The sequence below is a fragment of the Adiantum capillus-veneris genome, chromosome 18 (assembly GCF_014529385.1).
Source record: "Adiantum capillus-veneris isolate H3 chromosome 18, ASM1452938v2, whole genome shotgun sequence".
In the NCBI taxonomy this organism is placed as follows: Eukaryota; Viridiplantae; Streptophyta; class Polypodiopsida; order Polypodiales; family Pteridaceae; genus Adiantum; species Adiantum capillus-veneris.
The window spans coordinates 155,426,673-155,445,587 of NC_140948.1; positions in this window are offsets into that span (position 1 = coordinate 155,426,673).

An 18,915-nucleotide genomic window follows, 5' to 3' on the forward strand; every position below is an offset into this window, starting at 1 on the left:
TGATTTCATAATTGAGTTTTTTCCCAAAGCTCCATTATCTAGTATTGCCATAGTTTCAATGCCATTATATTTTACTGGAAGGGTGGTGTTTCCTTCTTTCCCTTCATAATATTCTCTAACTTTGTTCATTGGAATAGATCTAATCTCGTTTTGTCCATTTTGTTTTTCAAATTTTCCATATTTTTTTGAGATTAGCCCCATTATCCCCACCTTCTCTAGGGTTTTCTGCAGATCATTCCATAAATATGGTCTGAGTTTTAACACTTCTCCCAAGGTAAGAGTGCATTGGATGGGTGTAAACATGATTGAATGAATGTTTTCCACTTCTATGGTATGTTCAGCTCTTTTTACTTGAGTGGTCTTACACACTATGGATTCATCTTCGTTATCTCCCAAGCAAGAGGGTAATGTTTTCAAGGTCAATGGTTTAGACATTCCTAAAGCTTCAGATCCGCAATCCCCATACAAGGGTTGTACATCCATGTTCATATCAGTAGGTAGGTTGTCCAACCAAACTTCCTCTATAGGAGCTGACTTAAAGTTAGGCTCCCGTCATTAATCTCTCTAACTTTTTTCCATAAGTGTCCTGGCCAGTCTTCCTCTACGAAAGGAATTCCGTCTAAGACATCTTCGTTGTTCAGCACTATAAGTTCTGGTTCTTTTGTTTCAAGGTGGGATTCTACCACCACATCGGATTTTCCTTTAGTGTCTCTTACCACAAGCTCCTTAGGTTTTGCGATACTTTCAAGCTTGGGTTTTTGTTTTTCCAGTATTTCTTGCATGATTCTTACCAAATTTTGATAAGCTTCAAGCTTAGCTGCTTCCATGTCTAGAGAAGGATAGTTTTTCCATTTGTTTTCCATATTTTGGCCTGCTTTAAGTCCTGCTTGGTAGGCTTCCAAGGCTGCATTAATAGGCTCAAAAAATTTATCACCCAAAATGGATCCTCCAAATTTCACGGTTGTTTCTTTGATTTCACTTCCAGTTTCTTTCACCTTTTCCTAGAATAGCTTTTATTCTTTCTCCTCGATTTCAATCCGTTGTTTTTGTTTTCTCATCTCATATCTTTTTCTTCTGCTTCTTTTGATCCTTTGAGAGGAAACTTTCGTATTTTCCGAATCATCAAAGGAGTCGTGTTTCTTTTTCTTAGCCTGGTCTCTAGTGATTACCTTGATTGGAACAATCGGTTCACTCTCAAATGAGCTACTAGGTATCAGTTGGACTATGTTTACTACTATTTTACACTTGTTTAAAGGATTTTTAGGACAATCTTCCAGAAAGTGTCCTCCCTTTTTTGAACATTGTATGCAATAGGCTTCAACTGGCTTGAGGTTTTTTTTAGGCTCTGGGCATTCATTTTTCCAATGATTATCTGCACAACAGTTATGACAGTTTCCTGTTCTTGGCTTAATCATGGGTCTTACCATAGGAGGTCTGACACCTTGACTAGCTACATAATGCATTGGTGCAAGCTCTGGTGGAGCATAAGTCATGGATTCTTCCGTTGGTGGTGGATGTGAATTATACCAGTCTCATTCTACCATTATTGTAGATGGACTAGGCTCCACATAGGGTGCAACAAGCATTAATGCTTGTTCATCTATGACTCCTTTGGAGTGCATGTACTTTACAGGCATTGCATTATGTCCTGGATACAGAGGTTGTTGATTTAGCATAGCTTGAGGTCTTTTCATACCCATCGGTGGTCTTTGAGCTTGGGCCATATTAGGCTGATATCTGTACATGGGCTGTCCTTGTGGCTTCATAGGCACATATTGAACATTCCCATCATACTTTAGTCGGAATTAGCACTCGTGGATCTCATGGTTGGTCCATTTACCCTCGATTTATGGCCTAATTGATTGTCCATGTTGAGGTATTCCTTGTCATTGTCCCCTCATAGGTGCTTTTTGCATGTTATTCATCATGTTGTTCATCCTTTTGAGCATAACTTCTATGGCTGAAAGAGGTGCTGCAGTAGCCATTCCCACTTGTGCCGGTTTAGTGGATGTTTTTTTCTTGCTTTGATTATCCTTAGGGACATCTTATTCATTAAAAATGTCACAATTGTCTCCTAAGTCAATAGCATCTGGGATACACTCTTCTAGGGTTGTATGCTTCTTACTATAGAGTATATCATGAAGTTCTTTGTTTAGGAGTCCCTCTAGAAAGAAAGATACGAGTCGTTCTTCTGCAGGTATCTCTAGCCCTGGGCATCTGGAAATGTATTGTTTTATTCGAGTTGCACAATCCCTAACAGACTCATTAAAGCTACTTGATCGTGTTCCTCAAACTCTAAAGTTGATGGTCCTTCTTTTGCTGACATATCTGGGATTATGGTGTTTACTTCTAACCCCCATTTTTCTATCACGTCAGGGTTTTTGACTTGTACATACTGGGTTCCATTTTTGTCCATGTACATTTTTCCTTGTTTGTTTGCCCTAATCTCTTCCTCGAACTCAATACCATGGTCATCAATGCAAATAGAATACTCCTCGTTAGGGTCCAGGTAAACCTGAGCTCCATGGCGATTAGCCTTATAAAATGTGAGTATATGCTTATAGCGCATTGTTGTTCCGGTTTCCGAGTGAGTCGAGTAAAAAGACATTTTAGATGTCGAGTCTAAAAAAATATATGAGACTTCTTCAAGAATAGTGTGCAAGGAATTTCCTTGATTCCTGCTTTATTCGGTGGATACTCTACTGCAGGTTTCTCCGAGTATGCCCTGATTTCCTAGTACACGACAAGATCTAAGGTTCATATAGACTTATGCAGCCCTGGATAGAGTACTTACCTTTGGATTGACTTGCTGTCAATACCACTTGATTCAATTGCAACTTTCTGTCAAGCTACTGATTCCTTGTCTGCAACTGGATTCTTGTACAAATTTGATCAAGTTAGCTATTCTTCTATAAAGACAGTTGTAAGGTCTCTGACCCCTACCAAAAAGTGCACCATTGTACCATGAAATGAGCATAATGGAAAAAGTAACTATTTTCAGTAGTTTTCCAAATTCTGTCAGTGCCAAGATGTTTAGAATGTTTTAAAGCTTCAAAATGTGAATTAAAATAATTTTTGTTAAAAAAATCCAAAAATATTAAGTTTTTGGTCACCCGACCTGTCTAGTTTTGACCGTCTCGAAAAACTGCACCCGTACCCCGAATTTGAAAAACTGCATTTTCGGACCCCAAGGGACTGCTAAATATGGTAGGTACTCGGACCAGTACGCCTTAGTTAGAGATTAGTATACCAATTTACAGCATTATATTCCGACTCGTATGGGCCGTTTTAGCCTAAAACCAATTTTTCCTAAAGTTGTGCGGGGAAGCACAGGGCTCGAGGCTGTGTGGGAGCAGGTTCCAGGCCACTCAGAGCCATCTTTAGCAGCTAAGGGGCACCCTCTTGTCTTGTGGGAGTTGTAGGAGATTTTCCAAGCTTGAGAGTGAGTGTGAGAGCCAGTTAGACTAGCTAACTGGACACTTGGTGGGAAGGTAACTAGACTTGCCAATGCATGAAGTGAGTGCTCACTCAGATGCTTATAGCAGCTAGGTTCGATTTTGAGCTTGGAGGAGCCTATTTTAAGGTGTGCTCACACACACACACACACACACATGCTCACACACACACCAAGTACACACACACACACACACACCTACACACACACCTTGGGGAAGTGTTGCCAGCACACACAGTTTTTGAAGGAGAAGCAAAGTAGGGAAGTGCTGCCGAATTCTCGTCTTGAGAACTCTTTTGGATCAGGAAATCGGGAGGATTTCAGCCCCTTATCACGGTAATCATGAATTAATTTATGCTCTTCTGTAATTCTCTTCATCATTCTCTTAATTCCTCGTCTACTATGCTTAATCCTAGCTATAATTCCCAATAGCTGCTCTCTAAATCTCCATAGCTATACTCCATTACATAATCATCATCCAATAGCTAATTATGCAGCCATTCATCACTCTTAATCAATGATTAATACTAATTTAGAGGAGATTTCTCTCTCTAGGCAGCATAGTAATTAATTGTCAAGCCGATAATGATGTACATTTGATGAAATTCTTTCTTTTACCACTCAATATTATTGTAACTAAGTTAGATTCAATTTTATCATACATTAAGATGTGATTAAGGCAAAATTAATCCATCATTAAGCCACTAAGAAGAGAATTTTCTCTCACCTATGCATGCGGTAATTCTACATCTTTCTAATTGCACTAGGAAAGTGATTGAGCTTGCTTAATTCATCTCTCTTGTAATTTGATTAGTAAAATTCTGAAATTCTTAATCATCTAAGCCAAATGATTAACTTTAGAGCCGGTTCCCATAGGACAAGTAAAGTATTATCCGTAAAATTACTATGTCACGAAGGAAAAATCTAACCCTCTCGTATAAGGGGGATTGTTCAATGATTCTAATCTATCATTTGGATTGTTATGATGCTCTCGGACCTTAGCTCTTTTCTTCAAGTTTATCATTTAAAGTACTGAGTATAAAATGGCCCCGGTTAAGAGAACTCGCTTCGGTGGTGCCCACGACCGCGAGGCGGGAACGAGCAATGTGAATGGAAAAGGAAAAGCTCCCATGGACGAACAAGCACCGGCCATCTCACGAACCATTGACGAAGAAATGGAAGAGGTAGGTTAAAATTTTATTCAAGTCGTTTAATTTAACATTGCACACGTTTAGCTAGGAAAGAACATACCCCCAAACATGTTGGAGAATTCCGACGGAAACCTCGGCATTTGAATTCATTTGTATATTAAGTGTAAAGTAGGAAAGAAATGATTGACAGATATACTGTTTGCAATAGGAAAGAATGTGTGCTAGGGAAAATTTAGCTCGGCATGTTCATTCTATTTCCAATGTTGAATTAGTCTTGAACCCCCTCTTGATCACAGGGGGCAGAGTTCCTAGTTAAGGGCTCTTGAATCCACGACTTGCTTTCTATGCGGTGGATACCCATGACTTGCTTTCTATGCGGTGGGAACCCACGTCTTGCTTTCTATGCGGTGGGAATGTCCATGTCGTGCTTTCTATGCGGTGGACATACCTAGTTGTATGGCCAGCTAGGAGACAACGGGAGGAGTAAACTCTTGTTGGAGGGGGGATGTTGTACCTCCAGGACATTGGAATTTTAATGAATAAGTTTGAGTAGAATTTTTACTAGAGTACTGTCTTGGTGCCGCTTTGCAATACTGATTGAAGGGCTATCTTAACGAACATTGTGAATCGGAATCTAATCAAGGAAATTTTATGTTGAACAACTTTTGTGGTAGTAATTAGGACACACAAGGAAGTGTGAGTGTGGGGGTGGAAAGTGGGGGCTTGGCTCACATTGCTAATGCCTATGAGAAGGGTGGTTCTGATTGGTCGGGAACTCTCTATCCCCATAGTGTGTAAATCGATACTAGTAAATACTCATTGCCCCTAGAGCGGCGAAGTCTCAAGTGTACGTGTCTCTAAAACATGGGGAAAAAGGCACTTGGGATTTCTCTCCTCTTGGAAGGTGGGTCTTAGGATCGCTAGATAGGTTAAGTACGCTTCTTCTGCGGGGTGGAGCTAGATCTCATTGCTAGTAGGCTCGAACTCGACTCACTTTGTGATGAGAGATCGTCCGCTAGTTGAACCCCGAACCACCTTGTTTACTTCCGCTATAGATCTAGTGGCCACCAGGTTCACCATCAGATCCGCCGTTTGATACGGCGGGGTGGGGACCTCACACCTGGTATCAAAGCCATAGGTTTACGAGCTGAAAAAATGATGTTGTTTGAAATTTTGAAAAATAAGGGATAGTAGGATAGCTCGTACTCAAAGCTTGAGCATGATGTTTCCCAGAATAATGACATTGGATTTGTCTAGTGGATTTTCTCCTGAGTGATGTTAAAGAGTTTTACTCATTGAGCTTGTTGGGATTCAGTGGGTTCACATGATGTTTTTTGAGAAGTTGTTGGTGCGACTAGTGCTGCGGGCAGGTAGCCTGTTGATGCACATAAAGTTATAAGTATGGATCAAAGCTCTCGAGTAAAGTTTTAAACATTATTTATCGAACAATTTTGGATGTATTCAATGGAATTTATACTAATGGTGGAATGGTTAAATCCTTTGTGATAGTTCTACAGATTAAGTAGGCTGGTTAAGCCCAAAAAGTTAAATTTCTTCTTGAGTATGAAAAAGCCTAGGTTCATTTGAGAAGAGTGCTATAGTAATGAGTTTTATACCATTGGATAGGTACCGTCTACTACGCTATATACTACCGTTCAGGAGAAAAATATTCTCCTTAAGCAAGCCCAACCTCCACTCTTTAAGGGCGAGGGGACAAATGTGGAGAGAGATACGGAAGTGTGGATGGAAGCAATGGACGATTACTTCGAAGCTACGGGAACCCAACCCGTGAATCAAACCATGCTTGCGATGTTCCGCTTGTCTGGTGATGCCAAGATATGGTGGAAACAACATTGCAAGGACTTGGATATCAAGGGATCTTCCCAGTCATGGGAAGACATCAAGGCTGCTATGATGGAGCGATACTTACCACCCGCTCACAAAGCCTTGAAGATGAATGAGTTTTTCTCACTTCGACAGCTGACTTCTTTCGTCGAAGAATACTACTCGAAGTTTGTCACACTTTGGAGATATGCTCCTAGGATGACATTGGAACAGCAAGTAGCACGGTTCTGCCAAGGACTCATCGACCCCTTGAACAACCGACTAGAAGCTCTCAGGCCAGCAACTCTGCAAGGTGCCTTGCTGAGGGCCAAACTGTTAGCTAAAGAGATTCAGAGGACTACCCAAGATAGTCAATACTATTTGTCAAAGAGGGCCAGGACAGACAACTGGAGTAACAGACCAATTAACCCTGCATACGACCATCGTCCTGTAGTAGCTACTACGGCAGCTACCGAGTTTCCCAATATAAGATGCTTTGAGTGACAGGAGTATGGACACTACAAAAGCCGATGTCCAAAAATTATTTTTCAAACATCCGGTGCTAATAATGTACCTCTGAACGTCAACGGGCGAGGTCAACCAAACAGAAGAGGAGGCCGAGGAAGAGGAAACATAGGACAAGGAAGCGGAGCTTTCGCTAATGCCGTAGTGAGACAACCAACTGTGGGTGATGAAGCTGATGAGAGAGCATCTCTGTATGCTGCAACTACTAATCTTAGTGAGTAATAATTCAAGCACCAGGATCTCATCAAAGTTCAGCAGAATAAGACGCATAAAGCTAAAGACTATTATCAAAGGATGTCTTTACTTTAGACAAAGGATATATGTACCTAAGTAGTTAGCATAGAGTTTATCCAGATGCATTCTTGAGATGAGGACATCTCAAATTTTTCACATTGGAGAGGTTGTAAGGTCTCTCACCCCGACCAAAAAGAGCACCATTGTACCATGAAATGAGCATAATGGAAAAAGTTACTATTTTCAGCAGTTTTCCGAATTCTATCAGTGCCATGATGTTTAGAATGTTTTAAAGCTTCGAAATGTGAATAAAAATATTTTTTGTAAAAAAATTCCAAAAATAGTAAGCTTTTGGTCACACGACCCGTCTAGTTTTGACCGTCTTGAAAAACTGCACCCATACCCCGAATTTGAAAAAATGCATTTTCGGACCCCGCGGGGTTGATAAATATGGTAGGTCCACGGACCAGAATTCCTAAGTTAGAGCTTAGTATAGCAATTTACGCCATTATATTCCGACTCGTATGGGCCGTTTTAGCCTAAAACCAATTTTTCCTAAAGTTGTGCGGGGAGGCACTGGGGCTCGAGGCTGTGTGGGAGCAGGTTCCAGGCCACTCAGAGCTAGCTTTAGCAGCTAGGGGGTGCCCTCTTGTCTTGTGGGAGTTGTAGGAGATTTTCCAAGCTTGAGAGTGAGTGTGAGAGCCAGTTAGACTAGCTAACTGGACACTTGGTGGGAAGGTAACTAGACTTGCCAATGCATGAAGTGAGTGATCACTCAGATTCTTATAGCAGCTAGGTTATATTTTTATCTTGGAGGAGCCTATTTAAAGGTGTGCTCACACACACACACATATGCTCACACACACACCCAGTACACACACACCTACACACACACCTTGGGGAGGTGCTGCCGACACACACAGTTTTTGAAGGAGAAGTAAAGGAGGGAACTGCTCCCGAATTCTCATCTTGAGAACTCTTTTGGATCAGTAAATTGAGAGGATTTCAGCCCCTAATCACGGTAATCATGAATTAATTTATGCTCTTCTGTAATTCTCTTCATCATTCTCTTAATTCCTCGTCTACTATTCTTAATCCTACCTATAATTCCCAATAGCTGCTCTCTAAATCTCCATAGCTATACTCCATTACATAATCATCATCCAATAGCTAATTATGCAGCCATTCATCACTCTTAATCAATGATTAATACTAATTTAGAGGAGATTTCTCTCTCTAGGCAGCATAGTAATTAATTGTTAAGCCGATAATGATGTAGATTTGATGAAATTCTTTCTTTTACCACTCAATATTGTTGTAACTAAGTTAGATTCAATTTTATCATACATTAAGATGTGATTAAGGCAAAATTAATCCATCATTAATCCACTAAGAAGAGAATTTTCTCTCACCTATGCATGCGGTAATTCTGCATTTTTCTAATTGTACTAGGAAAGTGATTGAGCTTGCTTAATTCATCTCTCTTGTAATTTGATTAGTAAAATTCTGAAATTCTTAATCATCTAAGCCAAATGATTAACTTTAGAGCCGGTTCCCATAGGACAAGTAAAGTATTATCCGTAAAATTACTATGTCACGAAGGAAAAATCTAACCCTCTCGTATAAGGGGGATTGTTCAGTGACTCTAATCTATCATTTGGATTGTTATGATGCTCTCGGACCTTAGCTCTTTTCTTCAAGTTTATCATTTAAAGTAGTGAGTATAAAATGGCCCCGGTTAAGAGAACTCGCTTCGGTGGTGCCCACGACCGCGAGGTGGGAACGAGCAATGTGAATGGAAAAGAAAAAGCTCCCATGGACGAACAAGCACTGGCCATCTCACGAACCATTGACGAAGAAATGGAAGAGGTAGGTTAAAATTTTATTCAAGTCGTTTAATTTAACATTGCACACGTTTAGCTAGGAAAGAACATACCCCCAAACATGTTGGAGAATTCCGATGGAAACCTCGGCATTTGAATTCATTTGTATATTAAGTCTAAAGTAGGAAAGAAATGATTGACGGATATACTGTTTGCAATAGGAAAGAATGTGTGCTAGGGAAAATTTCGCTCGACATGTTCATTCTATTTCCAATGTTGAATTAGTCCTGAACCCCCTCTTGATCACAGGGGACAGAGTTCCTGGTTAAGGGCTCTTGAATCCACGACTTGCTTTCTATGCGGTGGATACCCATGACTTGCTTTCTATGCGGTGGGAACCCACGTCTTGCTTTCTATGTGGTGGGAATGTCCATGTCGTGCTTTCTATGCGGTGGACATACCTAGTTGTATGGGCATCTAGGCGACAACGGGAGGAGTAAACTCTCATTGGAGGGGGGATGTTGTACCTCCAGGACATTGGAATTTTAATGAATAAGTTTGAGTAGAATTTTTACTAGAGTACTGTCTTGGTGCCGCTTTGCAATACTGATTGAAGGGCTATCTTAACGAACATTGTGAATCGGAATCTAATCAAGGAAATTTTATGTTGAAAATTTTTTGTGGTAGTAATTAGGACACACAAGGAAGTGTGAGTGTGGGGGTGGAAATTGGGGGCTTGGCTCACGTTGCCAATGCCTATGAGAAGGGTGGTTCCGATTGGTCGGGAACTCTCTGTCCCCATAGTGTTTAAATCGATACTAGTAAATACTCATTTCCCCTAGAGCGGCGAAGTCTCAAGTGTACGTGCCTCTGAAACATGGGAAAAAGGAACTTGGGATTTCTCTCCTCTTGGAAGGTGGGTCTTAGGATCGCTAGATAGGTTAAGTACGCTTCCCGTGCGAGGTGGAGCTAGATCTCATTGCTAGTAGGCTCGAACTCGACTCATTTTGTGATGAGAGATCGTCCGCTAGTTGAACCCTGAACCACTTTGTTTGCTTCCGCTATAGATCTAGTGTCCACCAGGTTCACCATCAGATCCGCCGTTTGATACGGCGGGGTGGGGACCTCGCAACAATAGAGTTTTTTGCTAACTATCATGATTGGTCTATGTGTATCACTTCAACTCGAGCTATGGGAATCAACAATTGACTTTCAGATTTGAGTTTGGCAAAAAAGCAAAGGATTAATCTGCAACTTGGAAACTGAGTGAACATGCACCAATTTGGATTGATTGAGCCCAAAATTGCCCGGTGACTTTGTATTTTGTTGGTCTAGCACTGTACAAATTCAAAAGTCAAAACTTGTTCGACGACGCCAAAATCTACGAAATACAATGAAGTGCTTACGTCAATGCGTAGAGCTCTTACCTGCGGTTACAATGCAACAAACACGACTGCAATGTGCCAACTAGGGAGGGAGTAGGAAGCGCGAGAAGGAGAGAGGTAAGTGCCGTTAGCTCACACTGTGTATTTCATTATCTAAAAAACATGATAATAATTTACAAAAATTGGCTTTTATACCTTAGCCAAGGTTTTTGGTGGTCAAAATGAATAATCTGGGAGTTCTACCAAAGATGGGTAATGACAGGTTGATACAATCTGGAAGTTGTAACCTCGGGTCATCAATTACAAGGTTTATCCGAAAAAATAGGAGTTACAATACTCCCAATTTTTCAAAATAATAAGTATTTTTACAATGAGAACTCCGAAAAATGCTATCTGTGGTATCTGTGTTAGCTTGCTACTAACACCTACTATTGCATCCAATATGGCATCACAAAATGGCAATGGAAAAGGACCTGTAATAGTAGCTGCATTCAACTTTCTGTAGTCAACACATACTCTAATTTTCCCAATTTTCTTGGGTACCACAATGATTGGTGACAACCATGTAACTTCATAAATTGGTTTGATAAACCCAATTGCTAACAACTTATCAATCTCCTGCTTGACCTGTTGTGCAAAATTAGGAATCATCCTATATCTTTGCTGTGGCACAATCGAAACTGCGTCTTCTCTCAAATTATTATGATGCTGATGCAACATTGGATCAATCCCTTTAACATTTAAGTAATCCCAAGCAAATACATCCTTATATTCCAACAACAATTGAAACAAATTCTGTAGAAATTCTCCATCCACATAAATACTGACATTGACCATTTTAGGATCATCCTCAATTTCCAAATTCAATTCCTTTAATTCATCTTATTGAACTATTTTAGAGCCACCGAACCTTTTGTTATAGATCTTCTCCACCATGTCTCTGGCATCCTTTTCTTCCTGTTGAACTTCCTCTTTAGTACTAGAAGATACACTCTAATCCATTAACTTTATATCCGATCCCTAAATTTCTTGACCCAAAACAGGTTCAACAACATTCTCTTCAGGTTCCTGTTTCTTTTGCAAGATACCTACAATATCCACCTCAAAAAACTAGAACCATAGTTGAATTAGCTTGCAAAAAGGCTTCCTCCTCATCATCCTCCACTTCTGCAGCCAAATTAATAGATTAGGCAAACAATAGTCTTTCTTTGCCAGGAATATGCTTTCTCTCCAACATAGGAATAATGATTACCTATTTACCCTTTGTAAGAACCACCTGATTCTCAACCCAATCTTATTTTACCTTGGCTAACCTAAACCGAGGCCTTCCCCAACAACATTTCATAAGAAGCATCTCCTTCCTTCATCCTTAGTACTACAAAATTGACTTGAAATTGCATACTTGCAATCTGAATGAAAGAGTTCCTCAGAATACCCACAGGTTGGACCCTTCTCTGATCTGCCATTTTGACTTGAAAAGGTGCCGGTTCCATTTTCCCTAAGCCCATTGTAAGATACACTGACTTAGGTAGAATATTGACTTTAGATCCTCCATCAAACAGTATCTCATCAAATATGTTGTCTTGTAAGGTAATTTTAATAACAAGAACTACAAAATCCACATTAGAAGGATGAATTGTGTTCACACAAGGTTCCCCCATTTGTTGAGTTGGAACTTCATAGTGCTTACCCAACAGTTTATGCAACAACCTTTCTTTAAAGGTTGGAACTACAGAAATCATCTAATCCAACGATAAATGTAAAAGAGTGTTTTTGAGTAACTCAAACCAATCAGATTCAGACACTTCAACCCTCTGCTGGTGTTGTCGTGGTTCATCGGAAGAATCAAAATTATCCCCCAAAATTTGATGATGCTTCTCCTTTTGAACATGCTTATGCACCCGATCTTGTATCCCTTTTTTGCTGCTTCTAGTCAATAGGACTCTTGGCCTTAGACCTTGTTACATCCGACACCTTAATCTCCTGCTCCCGGTGCTCAGGATTATTGAAACTAATTTCCTCCTCTTCATAATCCTCAATCTGGACTATTGAATCTGATCTAATTTCTTTTCCCTAATAAATAGAAATATCAACAATAATGACATTAGCTTGTGCCCGAGGTTAATTCTAGGGAGGTTGTGGAGGACCTGCTTGCCGGTTCTCCTAATTAAAAGGAACAACTAGAATACCTCTTTCTTCTCTTTGTTTTATCCATAATGCACAATGGAGACCAACCCAATGATAAGGATCACCAAAATAAACACAAGGCATCACCCCTTAGGGTCTTCTTTGATTGTTGCCTTGGTTTCTCCCAAGTGCTCTCTAATTTACCTGACCAGGTCGTCTTCTCTGAATGGAGCCACTTGATTAGCCTCAGTTGAAGCACTACCTCACCCAGTATTAGAAGGTGGTTTATTCCGTTGCTTAGGATTATACGAGCACTGAGCAGTTGTATGGCCATCCTTCTTACAAACTTTTAGCGAACCTTTTCTCTTTAGGAGCAATTACCCAATATCCGATACTCTTTAACTATTGAATCAGATCAACTTCATCACCTGTCTTATCTTTCTTTTTCTTATCAGGAGTCTTTTTCTTCTTCTTCTGATCCTCATCATCAGATGAATTCTTTGAATCAGATTTGGAAGAAGAAGTTGTACCTGAACTTGAACCAGATTCAAAATCCTTGCTTCCTCTTTTGCTAGACTTGGTCATGCCAAGCCTTTTCTCAACTCTGGATGCAGCCTGTACCAAGTTATTAAAACCACCTGCAATATGAATACTGGCCACAAAATTCTTAATACCACTCCTTAAACCTTTCATAAAATAGCTAGTTAACATCTCATCAGTGGGTCTTTCATTACCCCTGTAATCTTTTAACAAAAATATTGAGTTTTTGAGCAAAATCCTCTACAAGCATTGGACCTTGTTTGATATGACGTAGCTTTCTTAAAATGTTTGTGGGAGTTTTCTCCTTTCTGAATCTTTGTAAAAAATATACTCTAAGTGCATTTTAAGTAGCAAAGTGAGCCATACCATATTGGCTATTCCAACTCATCGCCTTACCTTCCAATGTAGCTGCAAATTGTTGTAATTTGATAGGATCTGTGTACATCACCTGATATCCACTAGCTGGCCATCTCGTTTCAAATTGCACCACGTGACAATCTGCATCTTCCTTAGACTTTCCTCTAAATTTTTTTGATTTAATCTGCAAATTAGGAGGTGACTGGGCCATGGGGATAGGATTTGGGATTCTTGTAGGTCTTTGCCTCTTAGAAACCTCAGTGGGTCAAAGTGGAGTCGTCTTCTACTTCTTGCAGGTCCTCCTGTCAAGAGTAACGCCCCAACAAATTGCCTCACTGCCCTTCCCTCTGCTGTGCGAGAACCCTCAGCACTAGAATTTAATTGTGGTTCTTCAGGTGGTGGATCAATTCCATCATCAGCAGGAGCATCATCATAATGGAATGGATCTATGTTGCCTGCTCTGGCTTGAGCCCTTGTATAATATATGCTAGAGATTCTCCTACCCCTCTCGAACATGCATCGTCCCAAAAAAAGATCCATAAAAGAGAAAAAGAATACCCAAAAACTACTTACGGCCTCATAAAAGAGGACATAACCCACAAGATCGCCAAATGTGTTGTGGTTCATCAACACAGAGAAACTGAACAGCAAAGTGATACACATAAGAGACATGATAGAGAAAGAATGTAACTCAAAGTAGAACTCAAATCCACTCTATTCATCAAGAAAGGAACTACAACCTCAACCCATTTTAGTCCGATCCATACAAGCACAAAGTGAGCTTATAAGCCTGCTTCACCTCAATGTGGTTATAACAACCTCAGTCTTTGAATATAACCAGCTGTTAAATATCCGATCTCCCACAATATGACTGACCATAATTTGATCTATTGCAATCTGACAAAGTATATCCAACTGACAAACAAACTACATCCAATTGACCAAATAACTGACATACTAGTGTGCGTGTCAACATCACACTTGGAAGTATAATACCAAATTGGATTTTGGAATCAGATTTGGTGCTTACAGTATATCCAAAATCCAATTTGGTGCTTATAGTATATCCTGCAAAGTACCAAACTAGATGCGTATTACCAATTTTGAAGCATTTTGGTATACTAAAAAGTATCTCATTTGGTACTAATGGATCCAGTTTGGTACTATGTAGTATGCTAAAAATGTAAGGTCTCCACCTTTCTAGCTCTCGAGAATTAACTCAAGCTTTAAGAGAAAGCATTGATCAGACAATCATGAAAAAACACTATCTCAAAAGAAATGAAAACTGGTAATTTTGGAATAGTAAGCACAACAAACCTCTAGCTATAAATTTTCAGAATTGAATTCCGATAAAAACTGGCATAGTTATGGCCCCTGGAAGTTTACACTGTGAATTGGGTAAATTAAATAAAATTGTAAGGTTTTAGTAATCATTACTGCAAAAGACTTTTATCCTAAAGTTCCCAGATATTTGCAGATATTTCCAAAATTAATCATTAAAAGTCAACAAACTAGTAGAAAATCAATTCTGTGTATCTGGGGGGCTGTGTGGGGTAATGATGAACTTTCCTATACTAGATTTAGCAGCAGGGGGCGCTTGTGGAGCTGTAGGGCTGCCTTGGGATGCAGGTTACTGCCATATTCAGCCAGTGAGTGCCCAGAAACCTATAAATAAGACCCCTTGCTTCACAATTTGGGGCAGACTCGAAGTCCTGGCAAATTCTCTCTCACCTAGAGTGATCTCTACTTAGAAATCACTAGAGAGCAAAGCTCGAGTTGGTTAATCAACGAATTACACTGTTTTTAAGAGAAAAGTAAAGGGGGAAATGATCAAATTAAACTAAAAAGCTTTGAGATAATTATCAGAGGTAAAATAAATCTTAAGAAACCCATGATAATTATCTTAATCACAGATAATAGTTTAGCTAATTATCTCAATAGAAAAACACTATTTTTTAGAGAAAAGTAAAGGGGGAAATGATCAAATTAAAGTAAAAATCTTTGAGATAATTATCACAGGTAAAAAACATCTTAAGGAACTTGTGATAATTATCTTAATGACAGATAATTAGTTTAACTAATCATCTCAACATAAAAACACTGTTTTTAAGGGAAAATAGAAGGGAGAAAACATAAACTAATCCAAAAAGATTCGAGATGATTATCAGAAGCAAAGATCATCTTACGAAATCCTTGATAATTATCTTAACTACAGATAATTACTTTAACTAATTATCTCAACAAAAAAACATTGTTTGTAAGGGAAAATAAAATGGGAAAAATAGCAAACTAATCCAAAAGGATCTGAGAAAATCATCAAAGGTCAAAAACATCTTAAGAAACCTGTGATAATTAGTTTCACTACAGATAATTAGACTACCTAGTTATCTCAACAGAAAAACACTATTTTTAAGAGAAAATTAAAGCGGGAACATAGAAAATTAATCTAAAAATCTTTGAGATAATTATTAGACATAAAAGTCATTTAAGAAAACTTGTGATAATTATCTTAACCACAGATAATTAGTTTAGCTAATTATCTTAATAGAAAAACACTATTTTTAAAGGAAAATTAAAGGGGAAAAATAGCAAATTAGACAAAAAAGCTTTGAGATAATTTTTAGAAAATTAATTTAGCTAATTATCTTAGTTAAAAGACCCTATTTTTGAGGAAAAAGTAAAGGGGGAAATTAGTAAATCATGTGATATGATTACATGCTATTTATCAGAGTTAGATTATATAATAAAAAGACCATGGGAAGTATGTCAAGGTTAGAAAAGTAGTATAGATATTTAACTAAGTCAAATTGTACTAATTCTAAATAAAAAGTAAAGGGGGAAATTCACAAATCATGCTATATGATTACAATCTATTTATCAAAGTTATATTACATGATAAAAAGGCCGTGATAATTATGTCAAGGTTCGAAAAGTAGTATAGATATTTATCTAAGTCAAATTATACTAATTCTAGCTGAAAAGTAAAGGGGGAAAGTAGTAAATCATGTTATATGATTACATGCTATTTATCAGAGTTATATTACAATATAAAGATGCCTTGATAATTATGTCAAGGTTAGAAAATTAGTATAGATATTTATCTAAGTCAAATTATACTAATTATAGCTAAAAAAGTAAATGGGGAAACTAGTAAATCATGTTAGATGATTACATGCTATTTTTCAGAGCTATATTACATCATGAAAAAAGTGTGATAATTATATCAAGGTTAGAAACTTAGTATAGATATTTATCTAAGTCAAATTATACTAATTCTAGCTGAAAATGAAAGATAAAAAATAGATAATTAAGTTGAAAAACTCAAAGATAATTACGTGAGGTTAAAAATATCTTTATCTACTTGTGATAATTATACCATAGTTATTTAGTGAGTTTAGAAAATTATAATTGACCAAAAGTCCTATTTTTAGCAAAAGATTAATTAAAATAAATAGACTTTGCAGTCAAAATTTTTTAGGAAAATTACAGTAAGTGTAAACCTGTGATTTAAAGTGTAAACCTTCTAGCGGAGGATCGAAAAATGAAACAATCATACCCATCCAGGCGGTAACACGAGCCCAAGCTCAAAAAGGACGAACGAACCCATAGTTGAAGAACCAAAAACTGATGCCCAAAGTTCAGAAACGAAAAATCAGAGAAGCACTTGGAAAGCTAGAAAGGCGCGTAGGAAAGCCAGGAAAGAACGAGAACAAACAGCTCTGTCCGAGGAGTTGAACCATACAAAGGATAGATTAGAGAGGTTAGAGGATCTAGCTAGCCTAAGCTCACACACCACTGCAACCATAGCACCCAAGGAAATAGCAGAGCCCAAAAGTGAAGGATCAGGAGGATTTGTACTGGCTGACAAGGTAAATGAGCAGTTGGATGCACTTCTAAAAGCTTATGAAGCTAAACTCAAAAATAACCAAACCCAGGAGCAAAGGTGGATGACCTATCCATATGCAGAAATAGAAAAACATAGGTTGGAAATGTGTAAAAATATGATAGAAACAGCTCAATCATTGATGGAAGACACGCTGAGTAAACCTGCAAATTGGCATGAGGCACCGGCTCCAACCTCTATCCAACCAACTTTAGAGAAACATGTGGAAACAAAGGAAAGACTCACTAATGCCTATGAGTCTAAAGGAGAGCCTATCATAGTGCCCAATACCACAGATGAGGCAAGTGACGAGTTCCAACCTAAAACATTGGCAGAACTGGGTAAGGACTGTAACGGTCTAGACGATCTGTGGAAGCAAATCCATGAGGCCAACGAGGCTAATAGGATGAGTAACCACATGAATAGCACGAGAAAAGAAAAGAATGTAACCTTACCTCCTATTGAAGAATTTGAGGCAAGGTCACAAATGAACTTTGAGATACATTCACAAGGGGGAGACCAAGGATCAGTTAGTTCGGGGCACAGCCAACCAGACTCACTGAAAAATTTACCCTCTTACCTAGGAGAGTACGAAGCCAAGTCGGAGGTGAGAGTAGTCCTATCTCAAAGACTTTCTTCTAACAAGGTGATGGATTCACAAGGATTGATTGAGTTGTTGTCCACTCCGGTGGCATGCACAATCACTTTAGCAGAACTCCTAAGGTTACGGCCAACATGTGGACCACAGTAGGTAAATTCCTAGAAAAATTTGGAGTGAAAGACCCCACCTTAAATCTACAGGAAGGGATTAGAGAGTTGGACAGGCCTCAACTAAACACTAGGCCAGTACCATTGAACAAGGTTGGAGAGTACTGCGAGGGAGAAGATGGAAATACCACGCTACCAGTAGAATTCCAAGGAGTAGTTTCCAAAGCTATTCTTGACAGTGGAGCGGGAGTTGTTATCGCCACCAAGGAAATCTGGAAAAAATGGGGAAAACTAGCTTTGAGGGCTACCAGAATGAAATTGCAATTGGCAGATGGGTTCATGGAGAAGCCTCTAGTACTCTTAGAAAAAGTGATTGTCACTTCGTGCGGAATTGAGTATGAGCATACATTTGCAATAGTCGATTTCGACAAAAAGAACAATTATGAAATCATCTTGGGACGACCATTCATGCGACAATTGAAGATGGTCCAAGATTGGGGTTATGACCACATATACCTCAGACATGGCGAGACAACAACTAAAATACACCTAAAAGACCATAGTTACAAAGATGTGAACCAAACACCTGTGGAAGAGTTTGATTCAGCTACAGTAATAGGATCAGAACTCCCAGCATTGTTAGGGCAACCAAAAGAGCTATGGATGTGCGGAGCTTCACATTGTGGAAGCTTAAGAAGAGAGGAATGTGTCTTAGAAAGCACAATTGAGGACAAAGAGTATATTCCGGAACCTTTCCCTGAAGATGCCTTGGAACCTCTAGAATGGGAACACATACTAGCAACATTGGATATCTGTACCATTACAGATAGTCCAACAACAAAATTTTGCGATAAGGATGGCTATGATGTGCTACCCTATTACATGGTAAGCATTATACCAGGAG